General features: G+C 38.3%; 1 protein-coding gene across 1 annotated transcript in view; it reads right to left on the bottom strand.

The window, feature by feature from the left end:
* LOC102023264 (translation initiation factor IF-2-like) overlaps positions 1 to 12,471 on the bottom strand; it is a 129,341-nt gene that overhangs the window by 23,303 nt on the left and 93,567 nt on the right. The gene's annotated exons all lie outside the window — the stretch shown is intronic.

Genomic DNA, 12,471 nt, shown 5'->3' with positions numbered 1-12,471 from the left:
TTTCAATATTTCTAAACTGTTTTCTAAATCAGGTAAACAGCAACTGACTCCACTAGGACACAGGTGGATTCCTGTCTTTTTGATATGATAGGTGCTGCTTTCCAGCCCCAGACTGAGTACAGTTGATAAAGTGCCCTGAAGGAGGATTTTTTAACATTTCTCCTTTGTGCTCTTATCTATTTCAAATCATTTTTTTACCATGTGTCCTTCGTTTGCTTGCTTGCTTCCTTTACAGTCCCAGGGAGCCAACCAATGGCCTCACCCCTGCTAAGCAAGTGCTCTATCACAGTTACATCTCCAGCCCTCTCTTCTAACTTTCAACATGGGTCACTCTGACCTTGTCATTCTAATAGTGATCATCCTTCTCATGCTTATAAACTTAAATAATTATGCTGATCAGAACTTTCACACTTCACTCCTTTCTTTTCTTTATTTTAGCTTTTTGGGAGGTTTTTTTTTTTTTGGGGGGGGGTTGTACCAGGAATCAAACTCAGGACCTTGCACTTACCAGACAGGCGCTTGTGCCACTGAGCTATATCCTTGGCCCTTCTTTCCTTTATTTTAAAGAGAAAAAAAAGAAAAGAAAAATAACAATAAAACACTTTCAAAATAGGCCCACAGGAGGGTAACAATAATTAAAACATTACATATTGTTACTTTAATAGTAGTCAGAGTACAAGATATAGGCATGAAGTATTGACCAAACAATATCAGCACAAACCTTTCTATCAACTAAGAGAAACTAACTAACTATATAGCTATCTTACTGTCTTTATCTTACTTTCTTCCTTTTCCTTTCCTTCCTTTCCCCTTTCCCCCATAATAGTTTCTCTTTTCTTTTGAACATGGCTTATTTCACTTGTGCGTATTTACTTGATCCTAAGGAAAAAGTAAAACATTGCTGCCTTCTAAAAAGGTTTCTTCCTAATTCTAGCGTCTCTTTCAATTCCCTGAGCCCTTGGATCAAACACATTTTGCCTTAGTGCCTAATTTGCTTTTCTATATGTTCTTTTTTTTTGTCTATCAACATTTACCAAAAAATCTACACATTAGCCATATTTAAAAGAACAAGTAGTCCCTTCCTACAGCTAATGAAATATTAGCTGTCCCCTTGCTCACATGAAATCATTATACATATACAACTATTTGATTTGTTCACTTTTCACTGCTGGAGGGAATGATCCTTTCATTGCAGTGATCTTCCTTTTTTTTTATTTTAAAGGGAGTAGTAAATGAGAAACAAACAAACAAAAAGTAGAACAGTAGCAGCATACCAGTATCACATACGTAAACAAATCAAAGCAAGAACATTTAAAGTGATACAAGGTCTCAAGACAAAATAATACGAATCAACAGTGGTTGTTACATTATATATTGCTATCCTCAACTACATTGCTCAGATTATCAGATGTAAGAATGAAAGATTGCTCAAACCATTAAAGAGAATAAGAAAATAATTCTCTAATAAAACCTTAGAGATAATACAGAGTTTCACTAGACAAGATGGTAGGAGTTCACCATTGTAATTCCATTGCACATTGTTACCTTCAAATCAGTGGCTCAGATCACCAGACACAAGCATGCAAAGTCGATCAGAACATAAAAAATTGTAAGCATTGACTATTCACTTTGATACACCATCAGACATCAGCAATACAGTCATCGAAGCTATGCACATATATATTTATAGTTTGCCTTCCTTCTTTCTTCTTCTTTCTCTCATCCCAGTCATTCCTTCCTTTGAGCAGTTTCTCTCCCTTTCCTATCTTCTATTGTATGTTTTGAGCTTTACCTAGTCTTTCAGGTTCCTACACCAAGGAGACCAGTGGAGTGATTTTTGAACTCTATTCAGCAATGCCTCTTCTTCTTCTGAGAAGAAAACTCAAAAAGGAGGCACAAAAATGTTTAAAATTTGAAAAGGTCCTCCAGGCCCAATTCATTCAGCAAACCACTTCCTGTTTTCTAATTTTTATTTTAAAATAGTTTTATGCTTACAGAAAAGTTTTAAGCCTAGAATAAAAAACCCTATGTGCTGTACCTTCACCGGTAAAATAAAACACAATTGTTTTATTATTATTTACTATTTATTGTTCATTATTATTTATTTTTCTTTCTTATCCTCTCTCTCCTCACTTCTCTTCCTCTTCCTCATTCTATATGCAATTTTATTTTTCTGGATTTTTTTTAGCGTTAAGTCTCAGACACAATGTTCCACTGCCTCTAAATACATTTCTCAACAAAAAAGACACCCACTTAAATTATCAAATAACAATAAACAAAATCAGGAAATCTAACATTGACATAATACTTTTATCTACTTATTTTGATTTTGTCAGTTGTTCTAAAAATGTTCTTTATGGCAATTTGTGTTTGTCTGCTCCAGATTCAAGCTGTCCCTATCTTTCACAGCACTGACCTTTGTAAATAATAGCTGCAATTTCCTTTGTGAAAAATCCCTCAATTTGAGTTTGCCTAATATTTCCTCCTAACTGGATTTAGGTTGTGCATTTGGGGCAGTAATACTACATAAATGATGTTGTGTTCTTCTCCACGTATTCATCAGGAAGCATGATCCTGATCTGTCCAAGTATTAGTAATGTTAACTTTGATTTCTTGAGTTGTTACAGTGGTATTTATCGGGTGACTCCAAAGATCTTTGTAATTAAAAACTGTCTCAGCCTGTGTAATTAAAAAGTAATTAGCAGGGAGAGATTTTTAAAGTTTTGTAAATACTGTGGTCCTCATCAAATTCTTACTCCCTAGTTTAGCATCCAGTGATCATTCTTGCGTGATGGTAATACAGTGGTGATTTTTTTGTTTTGTTTTGTTTTTTCTGGTACCGAGAATCAAACTCATGACCTTGTGCTTGCCAGGCAGGTGCTGTGCCACTGAGCTAAATCCCCATCCCCAAATGGTGATCTTTCTAACACTGTCATTCATCCCGCACTTGCCAGTTGGTGTCTGTACTGTCTGAATGTACCTCAAAGGCCCGTGTGTTAAAGGTTGAGACACCAGGGCTCACGGGGGAGATGCTGTGAGCCTTTAGGAAAAGGAGCCTGACGGGAGTCCCTGAGGTCATCAGCAGTGGGGCTCGAAGGAGATCTAGGACCCTTCCTCTTTCTTCTTACTTCTCGGCTTCCAGGCGAGAAGCTTTTCTTTACCATGCACTCTACAGATATGTGCTGTCTCACCACAAAGCAGTGGGACCAGCGCATCACAGACTTGAACCTCCAAAGCGGAGTCAAGGAAACCTTTTCTCTTTAGAATTAATTATCTCAGGCATTTGGATGTAGTCAGGGGGTGCCCAGCACTGAGCGTATCCTACTCTGTGATCTGTTTATTGTTCAGCGTGAACTGATGGATTTTTTGAGTGGATTAGAATCTACCATTCTCATTATTTTAAAACTCAAATTATCCCAGATTTGGCCAACAGGACCCCTTTTGGTCTGACGTCAGGCACGTCCCCATCATAAATTGGGCTATAATATCACTTTCAGTTTATATTTTTTTTATTTCTACACAATGCCTTAAATTTTTTGAAATTTCATATTCAATTCTTTCCCCACTTTTCCTCACTTCAATTCAGGTTTATATAAACAATACCTGGAAAAATAAAGACAGTAATAGCAGCCCCTTTGTTTGTGTGGCCCCACTGATCACCACGCTGTCCCTATACCCTACCAGCTGTGAGCCTGCAGCCAGACTGAGCACCTCTGTTCCCTCTGGAACCCCTTCCTATGCACCTGGAAGGTGCGTATACACTCCTATGCACTCCTTCACCTGCAAGTCATGGCTCACACATCCTCCTCCGGGGAGGCCTTTCTCATTATGATAGAACAATAGTTTGTTGCTGATGTTGTTGCTGTTGTTGTTGTTGCTGTGTAGTTTGCTGTACTGAGGATCAAACCTGGGGCCTCACATATGCTAGGTGAGTGCTCTACCATTAAACTACACCCATGGCCCAAACTTTAAAACAGTGTTTAAAACTCCTTTCATAGCAACCCCTCCACTCACAAAACTTCATTCCAAAGCAAAACATTAAATGACAATAGGTTTGATTCGTCAATAGTTGAGTCAGAAACATTACACTAACCCTTACTAGGCTATTTTACTGTAGCAAATTGACAAACTTCCTAAAGTGTGTAATGGTGTTCACTCTTCTTCTGGATCATGCAAACAAAGTAGATGTTACCACTCTATTCATTCTGACTTCCTTATTCAGTACTATTTATTGTTCCCAGCATATTCACTCGGTGTCACTTTGCTGTCGAGTTCATCTAATGTTTAAAACTACTGGCTCCTAAAAAAAAAATTCAGTCGATAAAGAGAAAGCATACTATTTCTCTTTTCCTATGAACCACTCTTTAAAAGAAAGTGTTTTTAACTAGTAATGCTCACCATTTGCTTTTTCCAAGTCTTTAAAGCAAACAAAATACCCTCAGCAATCACAGATAATAAGCAATACCAAAGAGATAGCAACAGACTTTACAAGTAACCAAGCAGTTTCACACATTCAGTCCAGAAATTCACTTTCCCCCGAGCACATTCCCTGAGTACACCAGGCAATGTGACCACAGGGCGTCTCTTGGGGTGAGCAGTCTCCTCACTAAAATGCACAGCAAGTTCCATGATTTGCAAACCTGGATCAAACCCAGACAGTTATTACCATATATCTTGAGGTGGTCTGAAGTTTCTCAAATTACTTGACTAGACTTTTACTGAAACTTCGTACACTTCAGACTTTCAAAGGTATATTACTTCCAACAGCTGTCTAGGGTGAGAGTCTCTTCCCTTCAATGTCTATTTTTCACTAAATTACTTAAACAGTTATCTTTTAGGTTTTTGAGGTGCTTCTGTACTGCACAACCAATGCATTTGTTAATGTAATAAACAAGCAGATGTTCTAAGCCACAAAATGATCAGGCACTTCATTATATAAAATTCTACCAATGCATAACTTACCATTCAAGGCTAAATGATGGAGTATTATACTTTAACTCTCCTGGCTACCTGGTCTTCTTAGTTTATAGCAATGATATATCCACAAGCTTAATTCACCTTCCAGGTTACCTATTTTAGGCACTGCAATATTTTGCTCATTTTAAGCAAAGCTCATAATCTCCCTTTTTAAACAGTATAAACTCAATGGGTATTTTTTTTATTATATCATTAGTTGTCCTTAGTATTTGTGAGGGTTAACATTGTCAAGTTGTTTGGTTTGAGAGCTGCCTAAGAGATTGAGTGTGTCCTGATGGGTTGTGGAGACTATAGCTGGTACCTGACAGAGGTTTCTTATCCTGACCTCCGTTTCTGGTCTGTCACAAGGTGAGCAGCTTTCTTCTACCACACTCTTCTGCTGTGATGACCCTGCCTTAGCACCAGCTTATCCTGGACAGAAATCTCTGAAACCATGAACTGAAAATAAACCTCCCCTGCTTTAAGTTTTATACATCAAGTATTTTATCGCTATATTCAGCTGTTTAAGCTAAGAAGCATATCTTAGTAGTCTGCTAACATGCAAAGAACTATGTCCACCAGACGCGATGAAACACAACCTCCTACTCTTGAGGTCTAGTTCTGCACTTTTTTTTATATAGTAGCCAGTAGCCACATATAGCCGTTGAGCATTTGTACTGTATCTGGTCTAAATCAAGGTATGCTATAAGTGTCAGAGTCACTCCTGAGTTCAACTATTGAGTATGAAGACAACATAAGATGTATCATTAATAATTTTATATGGATTACATGTTGAAATAATAGTTTCAGACACTGTGCTAAATATATTATTATAATTAATGCCACCTGGCTTTTTAAGCATTTTTAAAAACATAACTACCAGAAAACTGTAAATTATATATGTGACTCACAGTTGTGGCTGGCTTTTTATTTGTATTGGGGATGGCTGCTCTAGCCTAAGGCAAGCAACAGTCACAGTTACAAGGCCAGTTCCCTGGGGTGTCATAAGTATCCTGCCACAATAGTACTTTCTTGTTTTTTTTTTTTTGAGATTCTTAGCAGAACATCAGCTCACAAGAGCAACAGAAGACTAAGATTAGATGAATTAGGTTTGTAATGAATAAAATAATAAATCTTACAATTACTAATGTTATGGTAGGGGCTGGGGATTTAGCTCAGTGGCAGAGCGCCTGCCTGGCAAGCGCAAGGTCATGAGTTCGGTTCCCGGTACCAGAGAAAAACCAAAAACCAAAAAAAAAAAAAAACAAAAACAAAAACTAATGTTATGGTGATGAATTAGGCAACCTAGCAAACACTTGCTGTAACTATGTTACAAACATCTAATGCACAATCATTTCACATAAAATTAATAGATTTTTAAAATCTCATTTCTGTAAATGAGTGAATCATCCTGAAACAGTTTGTGGTCTACTGAGATTTTTACTTAGATATTCTAGGTTCTTCAAATCCAGTATGGCCAAAACTGAAGTCATTGCAGTCATTGCTGTTGGGAGGCAATTGTGCACGGTGTTTGCATGTCTCAGGTGAGAGATAGTGCATCCCTCTGAGTTAGAGGGCACATCTGTTCCATGACCAAGGTAACAACAACATCACCTCCAGGACAAAGGCTGGGCATATTTGCTGGTGGCCTCTCAGAGGATTAGAAGGACACAGACTCACAGAGTACACAGCCTCTATCTGGAGTATGAACCACAGGACTTGGAGAACCTAGTGCCTATTTTTCACCACTACAAAGAACATGGTGCCCAAGCTGATCACCATGCACCAAACTCAAGTCAAAATGGATCACAGATCCCAATATTAAAACAGAAACAATAAATCTACTGGAAGAGAAAGTAGGTAAAAATCTTGAAGACATAGGGGTAGGCAGAGAGTTCATGAACAAAAACCAAACTGCACAGGAAATACTTCAAAGAATCAACAATGGGGATTCATCCTACTGAAAAGTTTCTGCACATCTAAAGAAATCACCAGTAGAGTAAAAAGAAAATCCACAAATTGGGAAAAAATTTTAGCTGACTGTCCCTCAGACAAAAGGCTTCTATCTAGAACATATAAAGAATTAAAAAAATCAGCCCCCCCAAATTCAAAGACCCAATCCAAAAATGGGCAGCTGAGCTGAATATACACTTCTCAGATAAAGAAATACAAAAGGCAAACAAATACATGAGAAAATGTTCAACATCATTAGTCATTCAAGAAATTCAAATTAAAACAACACTGAGATTTCATCTCACCCCAGTAAGAATGGCTAGTAAAAGAAATCAACCAATAACAAATTCTGGCGAGGCTGTGGAGAAATAGGAACTCTTCTCCACTGCTGTTGGGGATACAGACTGGTGAAATCACTGTGGAAATCGGTTTGGAGATTCCGCAGCAAGCTAGGCTACAGGTCCCATTCAATCCAGCTATTCTCCTTCTGGGTCTTCTCCCAGAAAATCCAAAAACATTGTATCACAGCAATATATGTGAACCCATGTTCATAGCAGTGCAATCTGTAATTGCAAAATTGTGAAGCAACCCAAATGTCCGTCCACTGAGGATTGGATAAAATAATTGTGGTACTTTTACATAATGGAATATTACTCAGCTATAAAGAAAGATAAACTCGAGGCTTTTATAGGTAAATGGTCACAACTAGAGACCATACTCATAAGTGAAATAAATCAGACCTGCATGTGTAAGCATCATATTGTCTCACTAGTGTAAGACCTGAAAGAATGGATAAAAACTAGGAGGTATGACAGACATTGTGAAATGAAAGGAAAATGCTCAAAAGAAAAGGGCAACTGGGAAAGGGAAAGAAGGGGAAATTATGTAAATATTTTTATACAGGATAACTAGCATAGTTGTAGTACTATCTTCTATTGCTCTACAGAAAAGAACAGTTAATGATTACTTGTTTGATCAATCTTGTATGTCTCTATTTGTTTTCCTGAGAAACCACTTTGAAGATATCAATAAGTAATACAACAACCATGGTTAATTTCCTACAACTTTGTCTGTAACACTGTTTTGTTTGTATTGTTCTTATGCTATTTTGTAAAAAGATGTCTGTCTGTTAATATGTTTTCCTTCTTTTATTTTTTAAAATAAATAAATAAATAAAGAATGTGGTGCCTATTTTGCTTTGAAAAATAAGCTAAATCCACCTGAGCTCATTGTGCCTTTATTGCATGACTCTTTGGAAGTGTGGCAAGGCCACCTAGCAGCTGCTTTCTGTCTAAGAACTACTTCACACCAACATCCTCTTTAAAATTCTTGATTTTTGTCCAGGAGTCACTAACCACCACATTGTCCAAGTCACACCTGACCACCAAGCCCACCCACTCCAGTCAAGGAATTAAGACCTATTTACTCTCCTAATCATCTCTCAACTTATTCCTCTGAATGTATTGCAAAGCACCTACTTATCTTCATTTACACTGATTCTCCCCTGGTTGAGGTCGTTTCCCTTCTCATCTAGATGCCTAATTTGTGTCACAGCCCCCAGTGCTACCCTCTTCTCTCTGTTTTTCATATTGCAGTAGGAATGGTCCCATTTGTCATTTCTTTGCCCAGGATAATGTCCAGGCATCTTAGAGTTACAAAGTAGTTCAAAGTCATAACTTTTGTGCAGTCTTCCTTGAAATTTCATTTGTGATTATTTCACTGGGTGAGAAACAAATTTCGACCCAGTTCTAACCTAAGACAAGAGCAAATGGCAAGTTGGATACAGTGACCCAAAATAAGCACTACAAGACTTAATAGAATTGCTACCTTTCCTTCTTCCTGACCCACTTGAGGATTTGCTGAATAGATGGACATACAAATTGACCTGGTTGTGACAATCATTTCACAACAGAAATAGATATCAAAATATCATTTTGTACACCTCAAATGTAAACAATTTTTATTTATCCATTAAGCCTCAGTACACTTGGAGGATGAAGAGATTTAAGCCCAACTAAACCCAATGACACCCTCTGTTAGAAATGGTAACCAAATGTTGTGCCCAACATAGTTATTAAGGGCCATAATTACTTTTTTCATTGCCATTCCTTTGACATTTATTTTGATGAAGAAAATGCTCTGGTTGTGAGCAAATATTTTCTTGTGACTAAACATCCCATGGGTAGTTAACACCTCATCGTTTCATTTTGGTTCATGGCAGCCAATAAAGAAGCTTCTTTTCTTTGAAATTGCCTCATGTTAGGCATGCCGGGTGCAACTGAATCATGGAGCTGAGCTCAGACCAGTCTCAGATGAGCCTGCAGCCACATCCCTCATCCCCCACATTTCCTCTGCCACTGCAGGTTCCCTAGCTCTTGTCTGTTTAAGCTTCTCTTCTTCATTGTTTAGTGTAGATTTTTTTCTTCCTCGGGAAGTCTTCTATACTCCCAAAGTAAGATGAGATGACTTTCCTCTATGGTCCCTTAATATTTGATGCTCATTCATGCTTTAGAATTGAATGCACAGTATCAGAATTACCTATACATTTCTCTCCCAACTAGATTGTAACCTCCTTGAGGACAGTATGTCTTACTTAACATTGATTCCTCAATGGTAGCACCATGTGTCACACATAATAGATACCAAAAACATTTGCATTATAAAAATAATCAGCTCAGTTTCTGGAAAACAAAAAAGGGACTGCTAATCTTAAAACAAAAGGGAAGATAAGAAACTTTACACTGTGGATTTTTCTTCTCTCTCTGTCTCTCTGTCTCTCTCTCTCTCATTTTGATGGTTAATTTTACATATCAGTTTGACTGGTTCACACAACAGAGCGCTCATACATTTTGTAAAACATTGTTTGGGGTATGTTTTTGAGGGTTTTAGGGTTAATATTGACATTTGTGTTGGTGGGCTGAATAAAACAGATTGTCTTCTCTAACGTGGGTGGGCTATACTCAACCCATCAAAAGTCAAAGTAGAATTCCTTCCCTCCAGCTGACTATCTTCAAGTTGAAACATTGGTCTTCTCTAGGCTTCCAACTCAGGCTGAAACTTACGCCATTGACTCTTCTGGATCCCAAGCATTCAGACTTGGACTGGAACTATACTTTCTCCTCAGCCTGGACTTCTTGACTTCTCTGGATCTAGAATCATGTGAGCCATTTCCTTATAATAAGAGAATCTCTCTCTCTCTCTCTCTCTCTCTCTCTCTCTCTCTCTCTCTCTCTCTCTTTGTGTCTCAGTTTTGTGGAAGACAATGAGGACAATTTTTCCACAGTCATGGGTAGAAGAGGGTTTTGTAATGATTCCAATTCCTTACATTTATTGTGCACTTTATTATTATTACATTGCATTCTTATAAGGAGCAGGCAAGCTAGATTCTGCGAAGGCACAGTTCACAGTAGGGACCGCACTCTAATGAGAACCTAATGTCCCCGCTGATCTGACAGAGGCAGGGCTCCGGATGAAACGTGAGCAACAGGGAGTGGCTGTAAGGACAGAGGAACTCAGCTTGCTCGCCCGCCACTCTGCTGCTGCTGCATAGGCCAGTTTCTGGGGACCCCTGTGCCATATCACTCATGTTTTCCTTAATTTTAGCAGCCCTCCCATTCCTAGGTGTATAGTTTCAGTACTACCAGAAGCTCTCATTAGAAAAGAGAAATAAATTTTTCAACAACAAATTTATACAATATAGTGCTGAATAAAATCTCAACATAAACTGGACTTCTTTCCAGACAAGGAGCACTAATCTGATGAAGATAGGATGACAGCTGAAGCGGACAACTTCTTCATCAACTTTTAATTCTTTTAGGATCAAATCTTCATCCTTGCTCACTGTTCTCATTGAAGAGCTAAGGAATTCCTGGCCTCTGGCTCTGAATGTTGGAAAGCGAAGCTACACTTTCTTCTAAGACTGAACCAAGAACACTTACCATAAACCCTGAGAAAAGTCATGCTTGGCAAACAGTAGTTATAATTTTTGTAAGATTCGTCATAACAGAGGTTAGCAACCAACAGCCTGAAAGCCAAATCTACCCACTTCCTGTTTTTTGTAAATACAGTTTTTGTTGAAAGAGTGACCACCTCTGTACAACAGCGGCAGAGTTAGTTACCGAGAGAGTAATGACAGAGTTGTAACAGAGACCAGATGACCCACAGAACTAACTATATTGATGATCTGGCCTTGACAGAAAATGTATGCTGAGCCCTATCTCTTACACAGATTTTCTTTAAAAATCTGTACTTATATTTTTATTAGTACATATTTCTCATACATATTGATCATATTCACCATAGGAAATTTATACCTGTACATGATATATCTTGATTCTTCTTTTGTTCCCATCCCCCCACTCCCTCCCGCCCTTTTAACCTTCCCCATTTATAAAAGCTGTTTCCAACTTTTCTTTTTATCCCCTCATTTTTTCTTTTTCCTTCCTTCCCTTCTCCATCCCCACCATAGATATTGGGAAGTAGGAAGAACATGTTCAAATGGGAAAGGTATAACACAGATGTTACCACAACTTCTAAAATAATATGACCTCGTTTCAGACTATTAATAAACCCCAAAAGCTTTCTTGCCTTTCTTTTGATGGAGAACAAAATCACCAAAACTGTCTGGATAGTGTGAAAAAATTGAGAGAAGTTTTAACTGTCTCTAGGAATTCAAAATTTTGTCATGAAATACACACAAAGGCAGTGGCTGGTCTCATGTCACTTTTTGTCTAGTCTCGACAGTGACTGAACGTGGATGAACAAGTCTGATAAGCACAGCTGTGTGAAACAATATGCAAAACCCCACTCTGTCACAACCTCATAGCCGGAGTAGAGTAGCTGCATAGGTCTGTTCTGAGCTTAATGAAAAGCTCAGGAAAGCAGCTATATTAGTCAAGATTCTTCTGGGAAATAGAACCAACAGGAGAGATTTAATATAAAGAGTAAGGGTACATGATTATGGAGGATGATGAGTCCCAAGATTTACAGTCAGCCAGCTGCAGATCCAGCAAAGTCAATGGTGTAGTTCTGGTGTAAAGTCCGAAGAGAAATAGGAGAGCAAGTGGAGTAAATTCCAGCCTAAAAGCTGGCAGGTTTGAGACCCAAGAACTCATGTTTCAGTTCAAGTTCAAAGGCAAGAAAAGACCAATGGCCAGCTCAAGCAGTCAGGTATGAAAAATTCCTTCTTATACAGCCATTTGGTCCTGCTCAGGACTTTACCTGACTATACAAAGCCTTCCTATATAAGCCCACCAGAAAAGCCGGGTGAGGTGGCGCACCTCTGTAATCCCAGCACTCGGAAGGCTGAGGCAGGAGGATCGTGGTCAGTTCAAGGCCGGCCTGAACTACAAAGTGAGCTCAAGGCCAGCCTGAACTGAAAAGGGAGACCCTGTCTCAAAAAGACAGAAAAGAAAAAAAATAAATAAATAAACCCACCAGAAGGTAATCTGCTTTATTTAAATAAGCAATTCAAAAGTTAATCTTATCCTGATATTCATTTACAGACACACTCAGAATAATCTGACCAAATGTCTGGGCACCCTGTGACTCAATCATGTTGAC

Source organism: Chinchilla lanigera, unplaced genomic scaffold, assembly GCF_000276665.1.
Source record: "Chinchilla lanigera isolate Chin_1 unplaced genomic scaffold, ChiLan1.0 scaffold00017, whole genome shotgun sequence".
Classification (NCBI taxonomy): Eukaryota; Metazoa; Chordata; class Mammalia; order Rodentia; family Chinchillidae; genus Chinchilla; species Chinchilla lanigera.
Note: the sequence above shows the minus strand (reverse complement) of the source record. Positions and strands in the feature narration are given on the sequence as shown.